Below are 26,523 nucleotides of genomic sequence, written 5' to 3'. Positions count from 1 at the left end.
AGGGAGAAACATCTTTGGAAGGGAAGATGTTATCTTAGAAAAATAAGTGATTATTGAAATAATCTACTGATTCAGTGCAATCCCAAAGAAAATTCTAGAGTAATACTCTCTATGTTTGACAAAATGATCATAAAATTGTCCAGAATATGAAATAATGGGACTGCCAAGAAATTTATTTTTAAAAAATATGAAGAATGTCTTGTATTTGTTAAAAAACATACTATAAAATCATTTTACTGGTGAGTAGAATTGTACAGGAGGCAAACTTCAGATTCTAGTATGATAGGTGGTGGTTTAGTCACTAAACTGTGTCTGACTCTTTTGTGAACCCATGGACTGTGGCCCACCAGGCTCCTCTATCGATGGGATTATCCCAGCAAGAATACTGGAATGGGTTGCCATTTCCTTCTTCAGGGGATCTTTCCAACCCAAGAATTGAACCTGACTCTCCTGCATTGCAGGCAGATTCTCTACTGACTGAGCCACCAGGGAAGCGTAAAGTAACATAGTATAAACCATTTCACTGGTGAGTAGAATTGAACAGGATAAAACAGAATAGAATAGAAAAGAATTAGAATAGAACAAAAGAAAAAGTATCGTTGAATTTAGGAATCATAATGTTAGCATTTCAAAAAGTACTGTGAAGCAGTACTATCCATTTTTGAAGCATAGAGAAAATTTTCCTCAGTGGTATTTAAACTAAAATCAAACTAAACAATATAAAATTGAATATGTATGTGTGTGTATACACACACACACACACACACACACATATATATATGAAGCCTTAGAGATAAAAAGATTTATAGATATAGTTGCTTAATATTTTAATACTGCTGTATGACAACAGATATATTGTTAAAAAGTCAAAAAGAGAATTAAGAGAATGTGGGTAAACATTATATATGTATGGGTGTATGTGTGTGTGTGTATATATATATATATCTCTACTGTATATATATATATACATCTACTATATATATACATACCATATATATACATACTATATACATATATATTATATATATATACCTTATATATACTATATACATATCTAATATTCAGGGAAAGGCAATTTCAAATGAGGGTTTTTTTTTTCCAATCAGACTTGAAGAATTTAAAAAGTTTGATAATATCCAGTGTTGGCAAACGTGTGGCAAAATTAATTCTGTAATGTTTTTGTTACAATGGCCTTTTCACTGAGGAAAATTGAGTTATAATTGCTGAATCCAGAAATGTCTCCTCTATGTGTGTGTGAGTGCTCAGTTGTATCCAACCGGTTAAGACCCTATGGACTGGGGCCTACCAAACTCCTCTGTCCATGGGGTTCTCCAGGCAAGAATACTGGAATGGGTTGCTATTACCTACTCCAGGGGATCTTCCAGGTCCAGGGATCAAATCTATGTCTCCTGCATTTCCTGCACTGGCAGGTGTATTATTTACCACTTAGCCACCTGGGAAGCCCATATCTCCTCTAGTTTCTATTGTAAACCATCACATGTTTCTGCAAAGAGATACATAGAAAATATGTTCATTACAGTACTGATTGCCATGACAAAGAATAAGAAATAAGGCAAATGCCTATCATTTGGGAAATGTTTAAATAAGTAAAGGTACATCATTAAATAGTATGCATCCATTAAAATTAATGAAATAGATCTACAAATACTAACCTTGAAATATGCATTGGATATATTGCTAACTGTAAAAAGCATGTTGCAGTCAAACATGCAGAGCATGACCCATTTCTTAATGATGAAATATGAAGAGGTATGTATGCATTGCACATGTGTATGCTTATGAAGGTGTACATATCCTTACTAGAGTGACATTAGAGTAGTAGAGAGAGGTTTCATTTATTAACATTATTATAATTATTATTTTTTGTTAAAATCAAATTTTATCTCCAGCACTGTTTAACTATAAAGATCAGGGATTCTTTTAAAATTTTAAATTTTTACTAGGCCTGGTTCTATAAAAGAAATTGCAGAGATTATTTTTTGAATGGGTATTAATTTTCTATGCACAGTAGAAATTAATTATTGTTAAAATATCTAAGATCTGTTAGATATCAATTTTTATATTGATAAATTTTTATTTTATCAATTAAAAGAAAGCCCACTTTCTATTGATATCCTTCCCACCAATTTTTTTTAAACCTCCATTTTATTACATTGAAAATACATAGTGGGTGTTACTTGAAATCTGATGAACAGTATTAACAACATTAATGATAACCTATGAAGCTGAAATACCAATTAAATAAATATGCCTAATTAGAGCCCTTTGAGGAAATGGTCATTTTTAAATATTTACTAGACCATTAAATTCCTAGGGAAATATGTCAAATAATTTTAGGAAAGTTTTTCCTATAATTATGCCTATCTCAAAGTCAGGGTCTCAGAATTTGTCCAAAATTACATTTTCTTGAAATATAAAAGTCACTGCTCTATATGACTTTTCCTTTTGGTCTTATGACCACATTCCTTGCTGCAGAACCATGTTTCTACAAATGAAAAGCCCCTAGGATGTCTCTGTGTAATTTCAAAGTTCTATGTCACATTAACAATCTACCTTAGAGCTTGAGAGGAAAAAGACTGTGTACAGTATTTAAAATTGCCCACTTTTTCAAAAAGCTAGAAGAAAATGTATAGTAAGCAAAGAAATATGAATAGAATTTGACTCAATAGTTTTGCTAATATTTTGCTGTAGTCCAATATACCAAAATCACTGCAGATGGTAATTGCAGTCCTGAAATTAAAAGACGCTTACTCCTTGGAAGGAAAGTTATGACCAACCTAGACAGCATATTAAAAAGCAGAGACATTACTTTGTCAACAAAGGTCCGTCTAGTCAAGGCTATGGTTTTTCCAATGGTCATATATGGATGTGAGAGTTGGACTATAAAGAAAGTTGAGCACAGAAGAATTAATGCTTTTGAACTGTGGTGTTGGAGAAGACTCTTGAGAGTCCCTTGGACTGCAAGGAGATCCAGCCAGTCCATCCTAAAGGAGATCAGTCCTGGGTGTTCATTGGAAGGACTGATACTGAAGCTGAAACTCCAGTACTTTGGCCACCTGATGCAAAGAACTGACTCATTTGAAAAGACCCTGATGCTGGGAAAGATTGAGGGCAAGAGAAGGGGACTACAGAGGATGAGATGGTTGGATGGCATCACCATCTCAATGGACATGGGTTTGGGTGGACTCCAGGAGTTGGTGATGAACAGAGAGGCCTGGTGTGCTGTGATTCATGGGGTTACAAAGAGTTGGACACGACTGAGTGACTGAACTGAATTGAATGTAAAACAAACAGAATTGGGGAAACTGAGTTTGAGGTTATTCCAGAACCGCAGTCTTTCTCTGTAGACTGAGCCTGTCTGACCTCCCCATGACAAACCAAGCCACAGAAACCTGGTACCATAGCTCTCCACATCACCACCTCCGTCCTCTGGAACTCAGTTCCTGTGCTAATGGCAGATATCCCTTGGAAATCACAACTCTTTCCTTCAGAGTCTGAATCTAATCTCACAGCCCTTCTGAACGTAGTAATTCAGGTAACTATCAACAGTGTTTTAGAGCTCACATTCAAAATGAAGTATATTGTCCATTTCCCTCCTACATAAACAATTTTAACCATGTTTGTTTTTTTCTAACACAATCATACATACTCTTGCTAATATGCCTTTACTCTTTTTCTTTCCCCTTTAAAATGTCCTCTTACAACATTAAAGAAAAGAAAGAAAAGCTGCAGTCTCTGTCCTAACCCCCCCCACGTATAGTCCTATATCTCAGAGCCTTCTGGGTAGTTATTTCATTGTGTGTGTGTTTGGTCCAACTCCTTGTGACCTGATGGACTGCAGCCTGCCAGGTTCCTCTGTCCGTGGAATTTTCCAGGCAAGAATACTGGAGTGGGTTGCCATTTCCCCAACCCAGGGATCTTCCTTCCCCACCCAGGGATAGAACCTGCATCTATCTGTCACCTGCACTGGCAGGCAGATTCACCACTAGTGCCACCTGGGAAGCCCTCTTTCAACATTGCTCCCATTCAAATCCTCACCATCTTTCAAGACCAAGTTCCTATCTTGCTTTTTTTTTTTTTTTTAAGCAGCCTCTCAGACAATGATCTGGCAGGCCCTTGGAAACTCTGACTCCTCTGAAGGCCTCCTTCAGTATTTCTCACACAGTGTAGGGAGCTGACTTTATCAGTAATCCTCTTAATTCTCTAATTTACAAATGCCACTATCAGTGGGAATATGCTCCATCAGTTCAGTTCAGTTCGGTCACTCAGTCGTGTCTGACTTTTTGTGACTCCATGGACTGCAGCACACCAGGCTTCCCTGTCCACCACCAACTCCCAGAGCTTCTCAAACAGAGCAGAGAAAGGGTTACTAACAATAATTAGTAACACTTCTAGGTTTTTAATGATTCTAAGTACAGGCTAAAAGACATTAGTGAAGCTGATTATTTTTTCTAGTTAAGAACAAGTCCCTTCAAATTGGTTTTTTTTTTTTTTTCCCTAGGAGTACTACACTGGAACAGGATTTTAAAACTATTCATGAGAATTAAAAAAAGTGCAGATGACATTTCAGAACTTCATTTAAAAAATATCATTTGTAGACAGCAAAATACATGTTATATTCCCATGGGATTTAATATTCAAATCAAATTAGAAAATGTTACTTTATAAACTTTATAATAAAATTGTTTCAGATTCTTATCAGTGAGCAACATCCTCTTAATTCTCCTGGATTGGAGCATGAAAACTGTATACATTTACTTTCACTGGTGATGATCTATTTATTCTGAATTAATTCTACCTACAAAGCACATTAACATGTACATTGCAAAGGTATTGTACTGCCTTCTAATCCAGTGGAGAATATAAATGGACTGTATTTCAAAAAGATTATAAATATTTGGGGGGATTTAAATGCTAAAAATGTGCATACTTCACATATTTGAAATACTCATTAATAGATTTAAATACCATTAAGAAAATGCTGCTGCTGCTGCTGCTAAATCACTTCAGTCGTGTCTGACTCTGTGCGACCCCATAGACGGCAGCCCACCAGGCTCCTCTGTCCCTGGGATTCTCCAGTCAAGAACACTGGAGTGGGCTGCCATTTCCTTCTCCAATGCATGAAAGCAAAAAGTGAAAGTGAAGTTGCTCAGTTGTTTCTGACTCTTCAGGACCCCATGGACTGCAGCCTACCAGGTGCACTATTTTAAAGTTAAGCATTGATACTGTAATATATTAAATGTATAGTATTATGTTTAACATCAATATAGAGGATCATGCTGCAGGGAGAGGTGTTCAATCCCCCCCCCCCCCCCGCAACAAAGGACATTCATACTGTCAAAGCATAACTTTCAAAAAGTTTAAAATGTAACTCTCACTCAAATAGAGAATAGGTATATGTCAAAAACGTATTCAACTCATTCATGAGGGAACTGTAAGGTGATAAAGCCAATTCAATAAGTATTAGAGACAGAGAAATGTAAATAACTAATAAGGAGGAATGTCATGCTAAAAGAAGTTTGCTAAGTTAAACAGGTTAAAGTCTTGCAGGGCAATACAACAGTGAAAATTAGTATCTAGTTCTATCCATGGTAGGGATCATTTGCATTTTTTCTGGATAAAACCCACAAGTTCACAGAGAATATAACAAAATCAGTAGGACATCAAACCAAGGCATGATCTCCTAAGGAATATTCATTTGAAAGCTCTGTTAGATAGTGTTCCAGTATGACATGGAAAGCTATGCAGTCATGCTTATGGCTTACTTAAATTTCTAGATACTTCTTCTTAACACTAAGAAATATCACCTTTGTACGTAGTTCACTTCTTACTTACATGACTAGCATTTTGAATTCTCTTCTGACGCACTCTCAGTCTCTCCCTCTACCTCCCCCATCTCCGCCTCACCACAACATATACCCAGAGAAAGCTCTTATTTGTGTTTTCAACATCTTATGAGAATTATTCCACATATAGAAGTGTAATGTATAAAGAAACTGTGTGGCAATGTGGATGCTTGACCAGTCTCAACGACCCAAGTTCTAAAGTATCTCAGTAAAATTTCAATTTGCCTCATGTTTTAGATCTTCAGATCTTTTAAATAGTACAAAGAAAGCCTTATATCATAAATTATGGGGTAAGCCATATTGCTTTATGAGGCATCTGGGTCTTTTCTTTCTCATCTTTAAAATAATCTAATAAAGATGTTCTTTACTAAATATGGTATGACTGAATTTGCAGGCAACAGCTCTTTCAGGATATAGACCTGGAGTGGAAGACACCATGGCAACCCTTTGCAATTAACATGCCTATGGAAATAAACAAATCAATCTAATTTTCTATCAATTTGGCACATCTAATCCCCCACATCCCTTACTGAACATGAGTAAATTTTACTATGAAAACATCACCAGTGATTTTCTGTTTTGGCATTTGCTCCAGGCAGGAAGCATATCCATTAGCAAGTAGCATCAAGAAAGGGAATACAGATTGAGCGCTAAGACTTTTGTCCAGGAAGATGAGAGATGCTGAAATTCAGCCCCAGCTTCCCTCTTCAAGCCTAGGATCCATGGGGTTTCATATCTCTGAAGGGAATACTCCATTAAAAATTCACACAAAGGTAACTTTTGGATAAACTTTGGTTGCTAGTGATCTACCTTATCAAAGCAATAGTGGCCTCATTCTACCTCTGATCAGAAGGCACATTCTAAGTGGAGAGATTTCATATATGCATATATAGCCACACACATATAAATATGCTTAACACAATTATATTTAGAGAAGCAAAATTAAATAACTAAAGATGGGACAGGTGTGGACAGGAGACTCAGAAATTAGAAATTCACAGCACTTGAGAATGAAAATAATAGGTAACATTTATTAAGAACATACTGTGTCCCCAAACTAAACTACATTCTTTATGTGACTCATTTCAATATTATGTTGCATAACAGATTCTACATATGCAATAACTGTCTTTAGCTGTGTATGACTGAGTGAACTGATCAGAAATTCAAAAATTATACCATATAATCTGGAAGCAAACAGCAGAACCTACATTTTAAATCTTCATTCTTCATAACATATTGTAAAAGATATTATTTTTAATTTCAACTAAAGAATTTCTGCATGGAACTTGTTAAGAATATACCCCAGCTGCTGCTCTTTCTTTTCAGTGTGACCCCAAACAAGGACTGTTTCACATGGTTTTAGGTTTCTGTGGGGAAGTTTTGCACAGCTGTGATATCAAATGAAATACCACCTGGCCTAATCACCATAACAATATGTCCTCTGTCCTGCAAGCTAACAGATGGATTGGGTATCAGTCTGATGTCATAATCTGTTAAGTTTGTAATATGGAGCATTACCCACCCATTTAGGATTCATCTCGTCTTTTCTAATGGCATGTTGTACCCTAAATGGAGAGATGACACTATCATTATATGCCACTATCACTAGTCATATGGGATCTTCGTTTGCATTACTTAAGGATAATTATATGGTGTTCTAATTCATTTGGTGAACTGTCACTCCACTACTGAAATACTTATGTGGAATTTTAACAAATACTCTGACATTCATAAAGCAGTCTTCAACATTTATTTCATTCTTTTTTAAAATTCAATATCTAAATACCGTCTTTCTTAAATGTATGCTGCTGAATTTCTCTTTGGAACATTAAATTGAAACTCTAACTGTACAACTGAAGTGATTTTATACTTATATCTAGGCTCGCATAGGAAATATGATAATATAAAAGTTATCCATAACATATGCATCTATAATATCTATAGTGAACATTTAAAAAATGATATGATTAGCAATAATTAAGTCAACAAGCATTTATTCTCTCTTAAGCGCAAGGCACAGCGATAGGCAATGGGAATGCAGAGACAAACACAAAATTATTCCAGCCTCCTAGGTGCTTTTAGTCTTTTCTAATCCACTTCTTTTCTCCACTGCTCTTAGAAAAATGCGTCACTGGAGCCATGCAAATAGAAGTTCTAGTATGTTAGATCCTGTTTGTTGAGTAGACCAATATTTATCACGAACCCTTCCATTGTTGGTTTCCTCCTATATATGTAGATACTAGAAAAAGCACTATTGATCTCATCATTCTCCCTTTTACTTAGATTCAACCAGAGAGATGTAGACAGAAATCTGGCACAAGTAATAATGGAAGTATGTTGGGGGAGTAAGAGAGACTTCCTTTTTCTCATAAAAGAGAGAGAGAAATATATTACCACCTCCAGTCTCCTTCTTGAATGTGGACATGATATTGGAAGGCATAGCAGCATAAGACAGTAAAATGATTGCTAAGGTTGGCAAGGTATAGGGTAGAAGGCAGCTGGGAATGTGATAATACTGTTGAGCTTCTGCACAGGCCTGGTGTGACTTCTTATTGATAAGAAATAAACCTTTTTTGGTTGTTTAATCCAGTGCCAGGTAATTTGGTATTTGCAGACAAAACCAATGAATATACCAATTAAGTCCAAATAAGTAATTTATGAATATATCAAGAATTTTATCATTTATATCTCACTTCCTTATAAAATTGTATTTATTTTCCAAAGGTCAATTATAGAACATTATTGCCACAGTTTAATTTGGTTTAAGATAGTTACCTTTATAGATATGTGATGCAAAAGCCTCACATTAAAATATAAGTAAGTCCTATGTAATAAAGCATTAATATATCTCTTTAAGCCATATTGATGAAGTATTCATGAAAGCTATTGTAGTACATCATTTTTTAGAAAAATGAGATTTATTTTACATTTGAATATTTAGAAATAGTTTATCTTTATCCAGCATTATTATTTACTCCTCTCATTCATCTTTAAAATGTTAAAATTTCTTCCACAAAACTACTTTTGTAGTACAATATCTTCATTCAACAAGGGTGTCTTCCTCACATGTGGCTTTGTGTTGGGAACCAAGAGTGTAATGAAACTTGAGAAATGACCTCTTCCATCAAGGAGCTCACAATCTAGTAAAACCAATAAGTAAACTTTAAGATTGAACATCACATCTGTGCCAGAGAAGCACTATAGTGGGTACTTTGCTGCTCCATTCAGATGTCCTCAAGTCTAACACACTAAATACCTGCTGCAGGATATGTGGCATCTAAGGCATCATTCGCAACTGCCTGGATCACAGAGAATTTCCCTCAAAGAACTCCGGTGCATCAGTTCAGTTCAGTTCAGTTCAATCGCTCAGTCGTGTCCGACTCTTCGCGACCCATGAATCTCAGCATGCCAGGCCTCCCTGTCCATCGCCAACTCCCCGAGTTCACTCAGACTCACGTTCATCGAGTCAGTGATGCCATCCAGCCATCTCATCCTCTGTCGTTCCCTTCTCCTCCTGCCCCCAATCCCTCCCAGCATCAGAGTCTTTTCCAATGAGTCAACTCTTCGCATGAGGTGGCCAAAGTACTGGAGTTTCAGCTTCAGCATCATTCCCTCCAAAGAAATCCCAGGGCTGATCTCCTTCAGAATGGACTGGTTGGATCTCCTTGCAGTCCAAGGGACTCTCGTGGCAAATAGAAGGGGAAAAAGTGGAAGCAGTGACAGATTTTATTTTCTTGGTATCCAAAATCACTGCAGACAGTGACTGCAGCACAAAATGAAAAGATGCTTGTTCCTTGGAAGAAAAGCTAACTATGACAAGCCTAGATGGTGTATTAAAAAGCAGAGATATCACTTTGCCGACAAAGATTTTGTATAGTCAAAGCTATAGTTTTTCCAGTTCAGATGTGAGAGTTGGACCATAAAGAAGGCTGAGTGCCGAAGAACTGATGCTTTTGAATAGTGGTGCTGGAGAAGACTCTTGAGAGTCCCATGGACAGCAAGGAGATACAACCACTCAAATCCTAAACAAAATCAACCCTGAACCTTCATTGGAAGGACTGATGCTGAAGTTGAAGCTCCAATACTCTGGCCACCTGATGCAAAGAGGTGACTCACTGGAAAAGACCCTGATGCTAGGAAAGATTGAAGGCAAAAGGAGAAGGGGCAGAAGATATAATGTTTAGATAGCATCACCAACTCAATGGACATGAATTTGAGCAAACTCCAAGGGATAGTGGAGGACAGAGGAGCTTGGCATACTACAGTCCATGTCATCGCAAACAGCTGGACACAACTTGGTGATTGAAAACAACTAAAATATACATGAAATCAATGTAGAAGAAAACCAAACAGGATAGAAAGTTGACAAGGAAAGAAGGAATAATTAGATGCACGACTTTTAAAACTTAGGTGGAAGGAGATCAAGAGTTCCAGGGAAATTATTGGAATTTTATTTTAAAGAGGAATACATTAAATCTTTGTAAATATCTGTATGAATTATATTTGATTATAGATCTTTACCTGTGTTTACACTTTTCATGTGACATTTGCTTTTTCTCACTCATCAGGGAGAAACACAAATATCTTATTTATCAACTCAATAAAATCTGAAAATATGTAAATATTTCGCCAACAATTTAGAGGACACATATTAAGGATTCATAAGCATTCCCCTTTCCATGGTCAGACATATTAATCCTGTAGAGATATGCTTTACCCTTAATTTTAGTCATTCTAAAGTGTTACAGATCATCTTATTATATTAGATGTCTTTCCTCTATAAAGCAATTTCTACAGAATTTATTTTTAAAATTATTAAATATTAATAGCAAGATTCATTTGCTAAAGGGATTTGCTATTTACCTAACACTTTAATTTTAACTTTCTCTCATTATGTTACAATTGTAGAGAAAGCAGATCTTTTAAAATGAATTTTGTCATATAAAGAAAACAAATACTTTTTAATTAACTTTCTGAGAAGCTTAACAGTTCTCACTACTTTAACAGGCTAATGACGTCTTAATTCTCAGGTGTAATTCTGGACATTTTTAAATTTAGAACTGAATTAAACTTTTTGTTACTGATAAACAATGCAGAATATTATTATGTAAAATATTTTATAAATTCCTCCCAGAAATAGTAAAAAAAACAAAACAAAACAAAATTTAATCAACATACACTTTAATATTATTTATATACAATAAATTACAAATGCTTTGTAAATGAGGATGTAGGTTTTAATAACAAGTTTGTTTCACTAAAAGATTTTATAATATATACTTTAAACTGGACCTCTTCAGACAATTTAACCAATTTCATGCTTACTGTTTAATACTTCATTCCCAAGAATTAACTAAAGGACTTGAAAAATGGATGATATTGTATTTTCATGGCACTTATCATTTACAAGATAAATGGAAAATGCTTAGTTTCCATATTTCTCCTTCAACTAGTGTATGTTGTATTGATCCCCTGCTAATTATTATCTCCTGAACACTACATGCTCCTTAAGGTAACTTTGTACTATATAAGTGGCTTCTTCTTTTTGGTATCTTCTTCTCTCCTCTATACATGGGAAATTTACTTTTAAGTTTCAGTGTAAGCATTGTTTCCTTTAAGAAACTTTCTCTTCCTGATTTTTCCTAACAGATATTAGCTCCTAATCCTGTTCTCTATTTCTTTGCTTTTAGAATACTTTAACTCTATGAGTACTTCCCTGAAATGTAATATATAGGTATCTCTATATAAGTCTTCCTTTTACGTCACCAGTCAAATTTTGAAGGCTTCATCATACAATTTTACATTTCTAATTAAAATTAATCCTAGGTTTAAGATAATTGCTATTTCTATAGAAAATTATCTATTTTTCCCTAAGTTCTAGCTAGTAATTATCTCTAAATAGGATAGCTAATGATTTTGCATATTTGCTTTTTAACTATTTAGCTTACTCAATTATCTTACCACCATAAGAGTTTTTCAATTGATTCAGATGTGTCTTCTCAGAGGAATAATCAGACAAGCAGTTTATAATATAACTATTTCTGGTCTAATTTTTTTTAACTTCTTAAATATTCCATTATCTAATTGAATTGGTGAGAACTTTTATGACAATTTTAGGTAATTGTTCTTACGTCAGTTATGCTATGCAACTTCTGAATTTGATGGGAGTGTTTCTATTGTTTTACCAATAGAGAATAGTTGTTGACTTAAAATATACATCATGATGAACTGAATATAACTGCATGCTCTTTCAACACATATCAAGATAATTTTCTCTTTGAAATTTTAGTAAAGGGAATTTTATTATATCATTTTTATTTATGGTGATTTTGTTAAAGTGAATTCAGAAGAATATATAATCTTTTGAAAAATATATGGAAATAACATGTTCTGCTTTACTGGCCATGCCAAAGCCTTTGACTATATGGATCACAACAAGATGTGGAAAATTCTTAAAGAGATGGGAATGCCAGACCACCTGACCTGCCTTCTGAGAAATCTATATGCAGGTCAAGAAGCAACAGTTAGAACTGCACATGGAACAACAGACTGGTTCTAAATAGAGAAAGGAGTACGTCAAGGCTGTATATTGTCACCATGTTTATTTAACTTATATGCAGAGTACATTATGCGGAATGCTGGGCTGGATGAAGCACAAGCTGGAATCAAGATTGCCGGGAGAAATATCAATAACCTCAGATATGCAGATGACACCACCCTTAAGGCAGAAACTAAAGAAAAACTAAAGAGCCTCTCAATGAAAGAGAAAGAGCAGAGTGAAAAAGTTGGCTTAAAATTCAACATTCAGAAAACTAAGATCAAGCCATCTGGTCCCATCACTTCATGGCAAATAGATGGGGAACAGTGGAAACAGTGACAGACTTTATTTTGAGGGGCTCCAAAATCACTGCAGATGGTGACTGCAGCATGAAATTAAAAGACGCTTGCTCCTTGGAAGAAATGCTCTGACCAACCTAGACAGCATATTAAAAAACAGAGACATTATTTTGTCAACAAAGGTCCATCTAGTGAAAGCTATGGTTTTTCTTTACAGTAGTCATGGTCATGTATGGATGTGAGAGTTGGACTATAAAGAAAGCTGAGCACTGAAGAATTCATGCTTTTGACTGTGGTGTTGGAGAAGACTCTTGAGAGTCCCTTGGACTGTAAGGAGATCCAACTAGTTCATCCTAAAGGAAATCAGTCCTGAATATTCATTGGAAGGACTGATGCTGAAGCTGAAACTCTAATACTTTGGCCACCTGATGCGAAGAACTGACTCATCTGAAAAGACTCTGTTGCTGCAAAAGATTGAGAGTAGGAGGAGAAGGGGGCGACAGAGGATGAGATGGTGGGATGGCATCACCGACTCAATGGACATGAATTTGAGTAAGCTCCAGGAGTTGGTGATGCATAGGGAGGCCTGGCATGCTACAGTCCATGGAGTCACAGAGTCAACACGACTGAGCAGCTGAACTGACTGAACATTTTGAAAACACTGAATTTATATAATTTTCACTTCCTAAAAACCTTTCCAGTCACCTACTAAAAGTTTATTGAGGCTTATTGCCTAAGAAGAGCAGGAAAGTTTCAAAAGTCACAGGTAGAAAAGTTCCCACCACCCAACGTACAGGAAAAGAAAGGAAATGGTCCTTACAATCGTAAGAAGAGAGTCTGAGGGGACGATGAGACAGTGGAAAAAAAAGGAAGTATGGGGCATACATACATAGGATGTTTTTCTCTTTCTCTTAGCCTTTCTTTGAAAGGCAGAAAAATTCAGGTAGTTCATACTTGGACATGTTTATGGGAAATTCTCAGTGTTCTTTCTCAAATTATAATCTAGAAAATCTTTTCAATCAACCTTATGTCCTTAAAAGGTAGTTTAGAAACAAATGTGTTAGTTCACAGTTCATGTATTGCTGAAGCCTGGCTTGGAGAATTTTGAGCATTACTTTACTAGCTAAACTTAAGAGGCTGTAAATTCACTGCACATATCTGCAGACCAGATGAAATTGAGGTTGGAGCAAGAAGCTAGGAATGTTATGACCAAAATCTGTGACAGCAGTGAAAATCATCAAAACCTTCAAAAAACTAGGCAACATAGCAGTACACTCTTCAAGTATATATGCCATATATTTATGAACTTATATTATTCTACCAATTATAGAAATGAAATAAGTACATATGTGTATATACACATGTATACATAAAACCTATGAAAGATGAGATTTCAGCTATCTCAAATTTTTTGAATCCCATGCCCTACCTACTCCACATCTAAATTTTCTTTGAATAACTTAAGTTTTATGAAGATATACATTTTATTATTATTAGCTCCACAGTGCTTTATCTCTTTCAATAAATATTTCTACATTTGCATTTAATTTCATCATCATTCTGACTACAGTTATTTAGGTACTAAATCCAAGTATTACTGGATACATTTCTCAAAACCGTTTAAGTACAACTTCCCTCTACATAAGGTCAGATAACTAAACAACTCCAAATTTGTATCCAAAGTTTAAAAGAAAAAGATCATGGAACATGAATTCCCTGAAATTTGGTATCTCTGAAAATATAATTCTATTGTATTTTTGCATTAATGATTGCTTGGTCCAGTGAATACTTTTTTAATAATTATGTTTTCCCCTAAATCAAAGGCAGTTTTTCATTATTGTTTTCGAAAGTGTTGTATGAAAATGGGCATATCAATAGTTTTTATATTTGTAGTCTATTTTAAAAATAAATTTTGTGTTTACATGTCATCTTCCATATTAAATGTTTGATGTTTTAATGTAAAATTTTTGAATTTCACCAGGTTATGATTACATATAGGTCTCTTTTTATTTATTGTTCATGGTTCTCTTAAACAATGTAAACTGTAAGCAAGTTATCACTTTTCTTATTATTTGAATTCATATTTTAGTACTTTTTTCATATTTCATGTCCATATATATTATTATTTGCTAGAAGTATTATTATATATTCCTGGGATTTCTGAATGAGTCGTTCATGTCTTTGATTTTTTTTTTTTTTGTCATTGTCTTCAGTTTTATATTAATCATTTCCTTCAGTTTTAGGAGAATTATGAGCTGATATAATTTATTGATTCAGTTGTTTAAAGAATGCAGTTGCTTGTTCACTGTTCCCACAAAGTTTTCCTTTTTTAAAACATGTTTTTAATCTGGTCAATATCTTTCTAGATTGCATTTTATTTCTTTCAATAAATATCACATCCTCTAAGATTTTGTTGAGAGGATGTGTTAGAAGCTTTATGTATTTGTAAAGTCCAGTTCATTACATTTTGAAAGAGGGAGAAAGAATTTTCCAGAATAGCTCTCTCTTTTTAAATTCCAGGCTACTCAGTCTCACTTGTAAATTCACCATTGGTTGGTTATGAAATTCTAAGATGTTACTAAACAGGTGACTACCATCCTTTGCATATCATGAAAAAGATTATCGTTAATTCTCTAGTTATAAAATCATCTCTCTATATCCTACATAAATGTCTCAAAATAACTGGTCAACTGATTATGCTCTTGTTTTTTAAAGAGTGTTTTAGAATTTTTCCATGTAGTTCCAGCAGATTCAAGAAGGAATGAGATTTGAATATATGAGCTGAAAGCTTAATTTTACAGCTTAAGATTATAGTTGAAGACACATTGTGGAAATACCTTGTTTTAAATGGTTAAAGATTTCAGTGATGTTAAGCAACATGTACCAAACTACTCAGCTAGTAATTCCATTTTCCCAAGTCACTTTACAAATGTCATTAAAGTTTTTTTAAACAAACTTTTCATTTTAAATATTATTATCCTCAATCCCTCACTCTACACCTTAGAAGAATAAGCCTCAATGACAGCTAATATTATGAAACTCTTCTGATCATACATCAAAATCCAATATTTAAGAAAAGATCAAATGATTAGATTGGTTACCAAAAGAGGTAAATATTAAAAATGCCTTAAAATATAGAGTCAGGTGGGATCCTTTGAAAGTCAGAAGAATAAACATTTTGCAGAGGAAGGAAAAAAAGAGAGTTTCAAAATGAAAGGTGAGAACATACCAAATCAAGTTTATACTCCTTAAGGTAGCAATTTATTAAGTTGTTATATAACTTCTTTTGTAGAAGGTTGCCAACTTCAAATTACTTAAGTTATGAAACCTCCACCCTAGGAACACAAATGACAAAAAATCTCTACTTGATCAGACTCTAGTCAGGCTCCTCTAAGCCTTCTCAACTGGCCTCAACCTTTGTCTATAAGAAATTCAACTCGCAGAGCAAATGATTCTGTCCATCCACCGCTCTGGGAGACTTGAAGGGACAGAACTGTTTCCTTAAGTACCTAAGAGCCATCTCTTTGAAATGCAAACCTCCAGTGAGAGGCTTTGTCTCTCTTACTTCTTATATCTGTGAAAGGGTAAGGGTCTAATTTTGTTGGGCATGTTGTTGCAATTTGTAAAACTATCTCCTGTCCTACAGACATGCTTCTTCAAATAAATATCAATTAACAAACTCATATGGCTTAATCACATTGACCAACCCAATTCCTCAAATTTTATAATTATTCTGCTACCCTCATTCTCCTTCTTACTTCCTTTAAAATACCCAGTCATTTGAGTTAAGCTAAGGTGACAGTGAAGTCTGTTTCCTAACGCAGTCATACTAAATAAAATGTCTTACTGCCTTTAACAAATACCTAGCATTGTTTTTCTTTAACAAAATTCAAACCAGGCTGATGAGCTTTGATGTGCATAAGAATCATCTGAGAGCTCCTTAAACATAGATTCCTGGTCCCCTATTTCAGAAATTCTGATTTCATAAGCAAAAGATAGAATGCAAAGGACTGAATTTCTAACAATTCATCAAGAAGTGCTGATGCTGCCTAGAGATCATATTCTGATTATTACTGGTCTAGGTCAGTCATTCCATCTCTGTCTTTGAGGAGAATGGAAAACAATACAAAGAAAAAGAAAAGACAATGAATGTACAACAACAAAACTTATACACGCTGTACATATACACACAACAGTTAAATATATGTGGTTTCTCCTTATTTGAAGGCTTTGAAAAGTATCCTCAAATAAGTAACTGCTCTAGTTCTAACTTTATTGGGAAGGAGAAAGGAAAGGAAAGCTAGAAAGTAAAACAGGTGTTCACTTGCCATTGTTTTTCCTCATTAAAAAGCTATATAATTAGATAAAAGCTTCTATCAACAGAAAATGACCTGGAGTCTGGAAGAGTCAGTGACTTAAAGTTTATTTATTTTGCAAAAAGAAGAGGGTAAAGTATGTTCCACGTAGTAGGAAACAGCAGCTTCAAAAGTCCTAAGGGCACAGAAATTTATCATATGTGCAAGATAGAAAGCAGAGCAGTGATTCAGAAGGGAAGAGAACAAGTGATAGGAGGAACACAAGACGAAACATGATTTAAGAGCTCTGTTAACAATTTAGAAGGAAAAAAAAAAAGAAGCAAACGGGAATTTGGCAGATAACCGATTTTTACTTCTAGAATAACCACCTCATACATACATACTCTAGGGCAAGTCACTTTAAAATGCTTTAAAATGAGTTCTCAGAATGGCTGCTATCCAAAAGTCTACAAGCAATAAATGCTGGAGAGGGTGTGGAGAAAAGGGAACCCTCTTACACTGTTGGTTGGAATGCAAACTAGTACAGCCACTATGGAGAACAGTGTGGAGATTCCTTAAAAAACTGGAAATAGAACTGCCTTATGACCCAGGAATCCCACTGCTGGGCATACACACCGAGGAAACCAGAATTGAAAGAGACACGTGTACCCCAATGTTCATCACAGCACTGTTGATAATAGCCAGGACGTGGAAGCAACCTAGATGTCCATCAGCAGATGAATGAATAAGAAAGCTGTGGTACATATACACAATGGAGTATTACTCAGCCATTAAAAAGAATACATTTGAATCAGTTCTAATGAGGTGGATGAAACTGGAGCCTATTATACAGAGTGAAGTAAGCCAGAAAGAAAAACACCAATACAGTATACTAACACATATATATGGAATTTAGAAAGATGATAACAATAACCCTGTATGCGAGACAGCAAAAGAGACACTGATGTATAGAACAGTCTTTTGGACTCTGTGGGAGAGGGAGAGGGTGGGATGATTTGGGGGAATGTCATGGAAACATGTATAATATCATATAAGAAAAGGATTGCCAGTCCAGGTTCGATATAGGATCCTTGGGGCTGGTGCACTGGGATGACCTGGAGGGATGGTACCGGGAGGGAGGTGCAAGGGGGATTCAGGATGGGGAACACATGTACGCCCATGGTGGATTCATGTTGATGTGTGGCAGAACCAATACAATATTGTAAAATAATTAGCCTCCAATTAAAATAAATCAATTTAAATTAAAAAATAAAATGAGTTCTTAGTTTCTTCACCTAGAACATGAAGACGTTCATTTGTTCAGGAGATCTTTACCCGATTTATGTACTGGAATCGTATGGGGGAAACTTTTAAAAATATGCATGGCCAGGCTTTCCCTGAGAAACTTTACTCAGTAGCTCTATGTACGGTCTTCACCCTGGCAACTCGCAGACTCTCTCTGGTTTGAGAACCAGTATACAAAGCGACCACTGAAGATGTTTATAATAATGTTAGACTCATTCAGAAACAGAAGATGATAGTTATTATTCAAAGGAAGACCAAAGATATTCTTAGTACTAACTAAAATCACTCTACTGGACAGTAATTCAGCAATTATACATGTTTATAAAAATTAATATTTTGAATACTGAATTCCGTATGCTGATCATGACTTTAGACTGGGTGACTCTTATACAAATAGAGAATAAGACTCACAAATTCCAGTCATTGACCAGTTTATAGATTAGAATACCCTTGTAGGCAATAGCATCTATTGGTTTTGCCTTCCCAGAATAGATACTCCCTTAATGAGAAATGGATACCCACTCTTTGCCTACTCTTTTCCATTCTGCAACTAGCCATATAAGTCTGAGTATTATGATAAGCAGATGCCAAAACATACACAAATGTACTAGAACTTTTACTGGGGAAAATGTCTATGTGAAAGCAAACAGGGATAAAACAAAGAATAACAGGGCCAGTGACCAGATTGTAATGTATATCTGAACACAGAGTGAAGAAAAGAGGGAGAAAACGTCACAGTCAGTTGTGTACTGGTAGATTCAACAAAGCTGAGGGGAGACCTTGAACCATCCTAAGCCAACACAGTAGGCATGTCCCTCTTGGGAATAAGTTTGTCATGGTAACCCCACTACACTTAATCACTGGGTATAACCTCAGTCAAATTTAGTGATGAGTTTTATAGCATAGTAACTGAAAATTAATACACCTACTGTAGTAGGAAGTAAGTCTTCAAAGTGTAGTATTACCAACAGACCACTCCCACCTATTCTCAGCACATGAGTTTATCTGTCCCATCAATCATATGAGCCAATAAATGGTATGCGACCCTAGCTCAGATCCTAAAAGATGATGCTGTAGAAGTACTGCACTAAATATGCCAGCAAATCTAGAAAACTCAGCAGGGGCCACAGGACTGAAAAAGTCAGTTTTCATTCCAATCACAAAGGGCAATGCCAAAGAATATTCAAACTACCCATACAATTGTGCTCATTTTACATGATAGCAAGGTAATGCTCGCAGGTTGCCATATATATTGCTGATTAGAGAAGGAAGACACCTGGCATAAATCAAGGCAAACCAGGATTTTTCCCTTTTGAAATTTGAACTCAAGGACATGGAGGTCGAGTGCTGAAAGAAGAATTTATGTCAGTAACTGAGTGGCAATGTTAGCAAAGTAATGCTCAAAATTCTCCAAGCTAGGCTTCAACAGTACCTGAACCGAGAACTTCCAGATGTTCAAGTTGGAGATAGAAAAGACAGAGGAACTAGAGATCAAATTGTCAACATCCAGTGGATTATAGAAAATTCAGGAGAACTCCAGAAAAACATCTATTTCTTATTCATTGACTACACTAAAGCCTTTAACTATGTGGATCACAACAAACTGCAGAAAATTCTTCAAGAAATGGGAATACCAGACCACCTGTCCTGCCTCCTGAGAAACCTGTATGCAGGTCGAGAAGCAATAGTTAGAAAAAGACATGGAACAACAAACTGGTTCAAAATTCAGAAGAGTACATCAAGGCTCTATATTGTTACCCTGCTTATTTAACTTATATGCAGAGTACATCATGCAAAATGTCGGGCTGGATGAAGCACAAGCTGGAATCAAGATTGCCAGGAAAAATATTAGTAACCTCAGACATGCAGATAACATCACCCTTATGGCAGAAAGCAAACAGAAACTAAAGAGCCTCTTAATGAAGGTGAAAAAGGAGAGTGAAAAACCTGGCTTAAAATCAGTCCTGGGTGTTCTGTGGAAGGACTGATGCTGAAGCTGAAACTCCAATACTTTGGCCACTTGATGTGAAAAGCTGACTCATTGAAAGCCTCCAATTTGGGAAAGATTGATGGCAGGAGGAGAAGCAGGGCACAGAGGATGATATGGTTGAATGGCATCACTGACTTGATGGACATAAGTCTGAGCAAACTCTGGGTGATAATGAAGGACAGTGGAGCCTGGAGCACTGCAATCCTGGGGGTTGTAAAGAGTTGAACACCAGTGAGTGACTGAACAACTAGTTCAGACAAGCAAGTGAGTTCCAAGTACCTGTTGATATTACTGGGGAAAACAGTATATTGTTTTCATTAGTCTTTTTAGCTATAAAAATGCTTTATGTCCAGAGCCGATAATGGATACCTTCCCTCTGCCACTTTATAGGGGGATTTTGGCAGAGAATGAAGCCAAACCAGAAAAAAAAAAAAAAAAAAACAGAAACTGGTAGAGATTAAAGATAGATTCCTGGTTATATAGCTTGAACTCAACTCCATAAGAATCATTTTAAACTCCTGTTCTTTCCAGATATTTGTAATTATAAATTTTATTTAGATTTTAAGCCAATTTCAACCATTTTCTGTTCATTGCAATGAATGTCTTGTGCAATGCAATATTTTTCTGTAAATTATATAATTAAATCTGTACAAGAAACTTTAGAGATAGGTATGTTACCCTCATTTTATAGATGGGAATGAAGCCCAGAAAGATGAAATGGTTTCTCTAAGGTTAACTAAACTCATAAGAGATTGAACGAGGACACAAATTCCTACTTTATTAATTGAAATGTGATTGCCATCTAATTTTTTTTTATTTTAGTTTTTCTGTGAATGTGTAATTATTGTCTTCCTGTTTTATCATGAACTATGTGGAATAATCTCAGTATGTTGAAGTTACAGCACACATGTTTGCATTTAGCTTAATCCTATGCCTATATACATGGGAGTAAGACTAAGCTTTCAAAATTTTGAAAACTAGCAAAATCACCTAAATATAGTACACTGTATTTGATTATATATTATTGATTTTCCCCTCATAAAATTATACAAGAGGTCATATATAGGATTATTATGTAGACCATTTACTGAGCATATATCTGATCTGAGTTATGTTGTCACATGACACGTGTTTCTAATTTACATAGGCTTCATGTGTTTATTTCTGTTGTTGTTTAAAGTGAAGAATGCAAGAATTTTTATATTTAAAGTTACATGCTTCAAATTACCCAATAAAACAGATCTAAGTGAATGGTAAAGAATGGGCAGACAGATCAATCAATAATAAGAGGCTGTTCTGTAGCTCAGGTTAGCTATGAAAATTCTTGTACTTTATATAAACTATGTTCATTCTGTATAGAAGTATGTATCTTTGACATAAGGACATGTCATGTTGATTTTTGTACACATTATTGTCAGAAGTATTTGCCCTTCTTCTGGTACTTAGGGTGCTGGTGGCACCAATAAATCCTTTTGTTCAAGAAACCCTTAGAGAAACTTTTAAAGCAGAAGTTAGTCTTAAACATCTAGTCTAACATCATTATTTTAGGGATATTAGAACTACGTTCTATAATTAATGTCCCCTGCCTAAGATTACACAGATGGACTTTAGGACAGCTGGGACTAGAATCTACTTCTTAAAACTTCTACTTCCTAACTCATTCCATTGAAACTACTCCACAAGGAACAACAAAATAGCATTTGCTAAACTATTCCTTAAATATACTTGTTTGGTTTCCAATTATCCAAATTTTTTACATTTTCTTTATATTTCTCAAAATTATTTGCTCTTATAATTGTTCTTTATATTGGAGCCAAATCCTAGTTTGTAACTCCCAGCCACAGTGTACCACTACCACAATAGCATACATATTATATATGTGTATGCATATACATGCACAAAAGCATATGCATACATATATGCATACGTATATATATAATTCTCAGATCTAAATAATTCTTATTTAGACATTAAGTCAAAAATAAGTTATTAGGTATTATCAGAGTATGTCAGCAATGAATGAAGAAAACTGAAGACAGTATATTTTTCATGTGAAAGATAATTCAAAGCTTAGGTTGGGCAATGTGGTTAATTTCAGTTACACTATGGCCTTGTTCAAACATTTTGTATCTCTGCTCCCTAATTTTCCACATGCTTATAGATTATATAAAAGACGCTTACTCCTTGGAAGGAAAGTTATGACTAACCTAGATAGCATATTCAAAAGCAGAGACATTACTTTGCCAACAAAGGTCTGTCTAGTCAAGGCTATGGTTTTTCCTGTGGTCATGTATGGATGTGAAAGTTGGACTGTGAAGAAGGCTGGGCACCGAAGAATTGATGCGTTTGAACTGTGGTGTTGGAGAAGACTCTTGAGAGTCCCTTGGACTGCAAGGAGATCCAACCAGTCCATTCTGAAGATCAGCCCTGGGATTTCTTTGGAAGGAATGATGCTAAAGCTGAAACTCCAGTACTTTGGCCACCTCATGTGAAGAGTTGACTCATTGAAAAAGATTCTGATGCTGGGAGGGATTGGGGGCAAGAGGAGAAGGGGATGACAGAGGATGAGATGGCTGGATGGCATCACCGATTCGATGGGCGTGAGTCTGAGTGAACTCCGGGAGTTGGTGATGGACAGGGAGGCCTGGCTTGCTGCGATTCACGGGGTCACAAAGTGTCGGACACGACTGAGTGACTGAACTGAACTGAACTATAGATTATATGTAACATCTCAAAAATCCATCTCCTGTACATTCCCATCATAATTTATTTAGACAAGACCCCATCATTTCTTGACTGAAATGAAAGTTACTGAAAATACTGATAAATCAATTTCTTTTTCTGATACTCTGGGAGTTGGTGATGGACAGGGAGGCCTGGTGTGCTGCAATTCATGGGGTCACAAAGAGTCGGACACGATTGAGCGACTGAACTGAACTGAATCCTTTACCCCCTAATCTATGCCCTAACTCAGCAAGTCAAATCTGATCAAGTCACTTTCAAAAACCCCTAGCATCCTTAAGAAAAGTTCGCACTCCTTAATATGGCATGACAGGACCTTCAAGGTCTCTACTCTCTTATCTCCCACCTCTATCTCCTTCCTGCTTTATCATCTCCTCTCCAGAAAGTCTTCCAATCCTCCAGAGCACTCTAGGTTAGATGCCCATCCTTGGTTCTCAAATAGCATCCAGATAATAACTCATCATGAAATATGAAAGTCACTCAGTTGTGTCCGACTCTTTGCAACCCCATGGACTATACAGTCCACCAAATTCTCCAGGACAGAATACTGGAGTGGGTAGCCTATCCCTTCTCCAGGGGATCTTCCCAGCCCAGGGATTAAACCCATGTCTTCCAATTTACAGGTGGATTCTTTACCTTCTAAGCCACCAGGGAAGCCCAAGAATACTGGAATGTGTACCCTATCCCTTCTCCAAGGGAACTTCCCAACCCAGGAATTGAATTGGAGTCTCCAGCACTGCAGGCTCGGAGAAGGCAATGGCACCCCACTCCAGTACTCTTGCCTGGAAAATCCCATGGATGGAGGAGCCTGGTAGGCTGCAGTCCATGGGGTCGCTAAGTGTGGGACACGATTGTGCGACTTCACTTTCACTTTTCATTTTCATGCATTGGAGAAGGAAATGGCAACCCACTCCAGTGTTCTTGCCTTGAGAATCCCAGGGATGGGGAGCCTGGTGGACTGCTGTCTATGGGGTCACACAGAGTCGGACATGACTGAAGTGACTTAGCAGCAGCAGCACTGTAGGCTGATTCTTTACCAGCTGAGCTGTGAGGGAAGCCCATACCTCATCATAGAAGATCTCTATATAACATGATAAATGCTATTTCTATATCTGTTCTTCCTCACTAACCAGTACATATTTGGAAATTGATCTAATCTTTTCATTTTCAGACCCCAGCATATTCTGGCTACCATACACACAATACTCAAACACTGGCTAAATGATGGTTTCCCTGACTTCTCTCTAGGCGAAGCCACAGGTTCTTAGAATTTTCAACTTTCCTTCAGATCCTCTAAGCACTTATCCCAGATACAAGGAGTACACACATATCACAGTCTTTCATAACAAAAGATTCTGTGAATTTTTTAACTTCCCACCTCCAGAAAAATCCACCTTCTGTCTGAATGAAACTAAAGCCCATTTTTGCAAGCTAGGCCACTTATTTAAGAGCAGAGGCACTAAAGGACTGCATATAGCTGCACTCGAGTTACGTGAGAGCCATGTTCTAAAGAAGTCAGCCTCTCTCCAGCCTCACAACCTGAGTCCAACTTTTCCAGTATAACACTGTACTCTTTGAACTCCCCAGAATAGTAACAGTAAAACAACCTACCAGAATATTCCTAAAGTCTTAGTTTTATGTGCAAAAATGGCAATAAAATACTTGCTTTTTGAGGTCATTCTGTGAAGTAACTTTAAAAAGTACTTAATTTAGCTTCTTGCCTCAAGTTTTATTTAAATAGGTTAGTTGAACTAACCTCTTCTAATGATTTACAAAATCTGAACAAAATAAGAAATATTTATTAGATGGTACTGGAGACTGACTAAAAATATTTAGAACCTAAGGAGGATTCTACTACTGAAAGACAATCAGTGACTTGTAAAATGTGAGCATTTTCAGTCTTTTGCCTGGGGTCAAACTTGATCTTCACTTGGCTCCAGAAGCAGAATGCTGCAACCTTAATGAGTTAAAGAGTCATATGGGAAAGATTGAGACTGCAGAGCAGCTGGAAAGTTAGCAGTATATTCATGAGGTAAGGGAAAAGCAGAAAGGGTAAGCCCCAATATCAGCATATAAAATCTACATAAATCTTTGACAGATCACTAAACAATTTATAACAAAGATTTCAGGGGTGTGACAAAAAATCAGAGTAAACATCAACATTTTAGAAATCAGTGAACTCAAATGGACCAGAGTGGGTGAATTTAATTCAGATAAATATTATATCTACTACTGTGGGCAAGAATTCCTTAGAAGAAATGGAGTAGCCCTCATAGTCAACAAGAGAGTCTGAAATGTAGTTCTTGGGTGCAATCTCAAAAATGACACAATGATCTCTCTTCATTTCCAAGGCAAACCATTCAATATCACAGTAATCCAAGTCTATGCCCCAACCAGTAATGCAGAAGAAGCTGAAGTTGAATGGTTCTATTATGACCTACAAGACCTTCTAGAACTAACACCAAAAAAAGATGTCTCTTTCATCATAGGGGACTGGAATGCAAAAGTAAGAAGTCAAGAGATACCTGGAGTAACAGGCAAGTTTGACTTTGAAGTACAAAATGAAGCAGGGCAAAGATTCAAGGGATTAGATCCAAAGATTCAAGGGATTAGATAGGAAAAAGAAAATAAACAGAAAAAAAAGGGATTAGAATTAAATAGATTCAAGGGATTAGATCTGATAGAGTGCATGAAGAACTATTAGTGGAGATTACTGACATTGTAAAGGAGACGGTGATCAAAACCACCCCCAAGAAAAAGAAATGCAAAAAGGTAAAATGGTTGTCTAAGGAAGCCGCATAAATAAATAGCTGAGAAAAGAAGAGAAGTGAAAGGCAAAGGACAAAAGGAATGGTATATCCATCTGAATACAGAATTCTGAAGAATAGCAAGAATAGATAAAAAAGCCTTCCTAAGTGATCAATACAAAAAAATAGAGGAAAACGATGAATGGGAAAGACTAGAAATCTCTTCCAAGAAAATTAGAGATACCAAAGGACTATTTCATGCAAAGATAGCCACAATAAAGGACAGAAATGGTAAGGACCTAACAGAAGCAGAAGATATTTAGAAGAGGTGGCAAGAATACACAGAAGAATTATACAAAACAGATCTTCATGACCCAGATAACCACAATGATGTGATCACTCACCTAGAGCCAGACATCCTGGAGTGTAAAGTCAAGTGGGCCTTAGGAAGCATTACTATGAACAAAGCTAGTGAAGGAGATGGAATTCCAGCTGAAACATGATGCTGTTAATGTGCTGCACTCAATATGCCAGCAAATTTGGAAAACTCATCAGTAGCCACAGTGCTGGAAAAGGTCAGTTTTAATTCCAATCTCAAAGGAAGGCAATGCGAAAGAATGTTCAAACTACCACACAATTGCACTCTTCTCACAACCTAGCAAAGTAATGCTCAAAATCTCCAAGTGAGACTTCAAGAGTACGTGAACCAAGAGCTTCCAAATGTTCAAGCTGGATTT

Source organism: Bos indicus, chromosome 3 (assembly GCF_029378745.1).
Source record: "Bos indicus isolate NIAB-ARS_2022 breed Sahiwal x Tharparkar chromosome 3, NIAB-ARS_B.indTharparkar_mat_pri_1.0, whole genome shotgun sequence".
NCBI lineage: Eukaryota > Metazoa > Chordata > Mammalia > Artiodactyla > Bovidae > Bos > Bos indicus.
The sequence above is the reverse complement of the archived record's forward strand: the minus strand, read 5'-3'. Positions refer to the sequence as shown.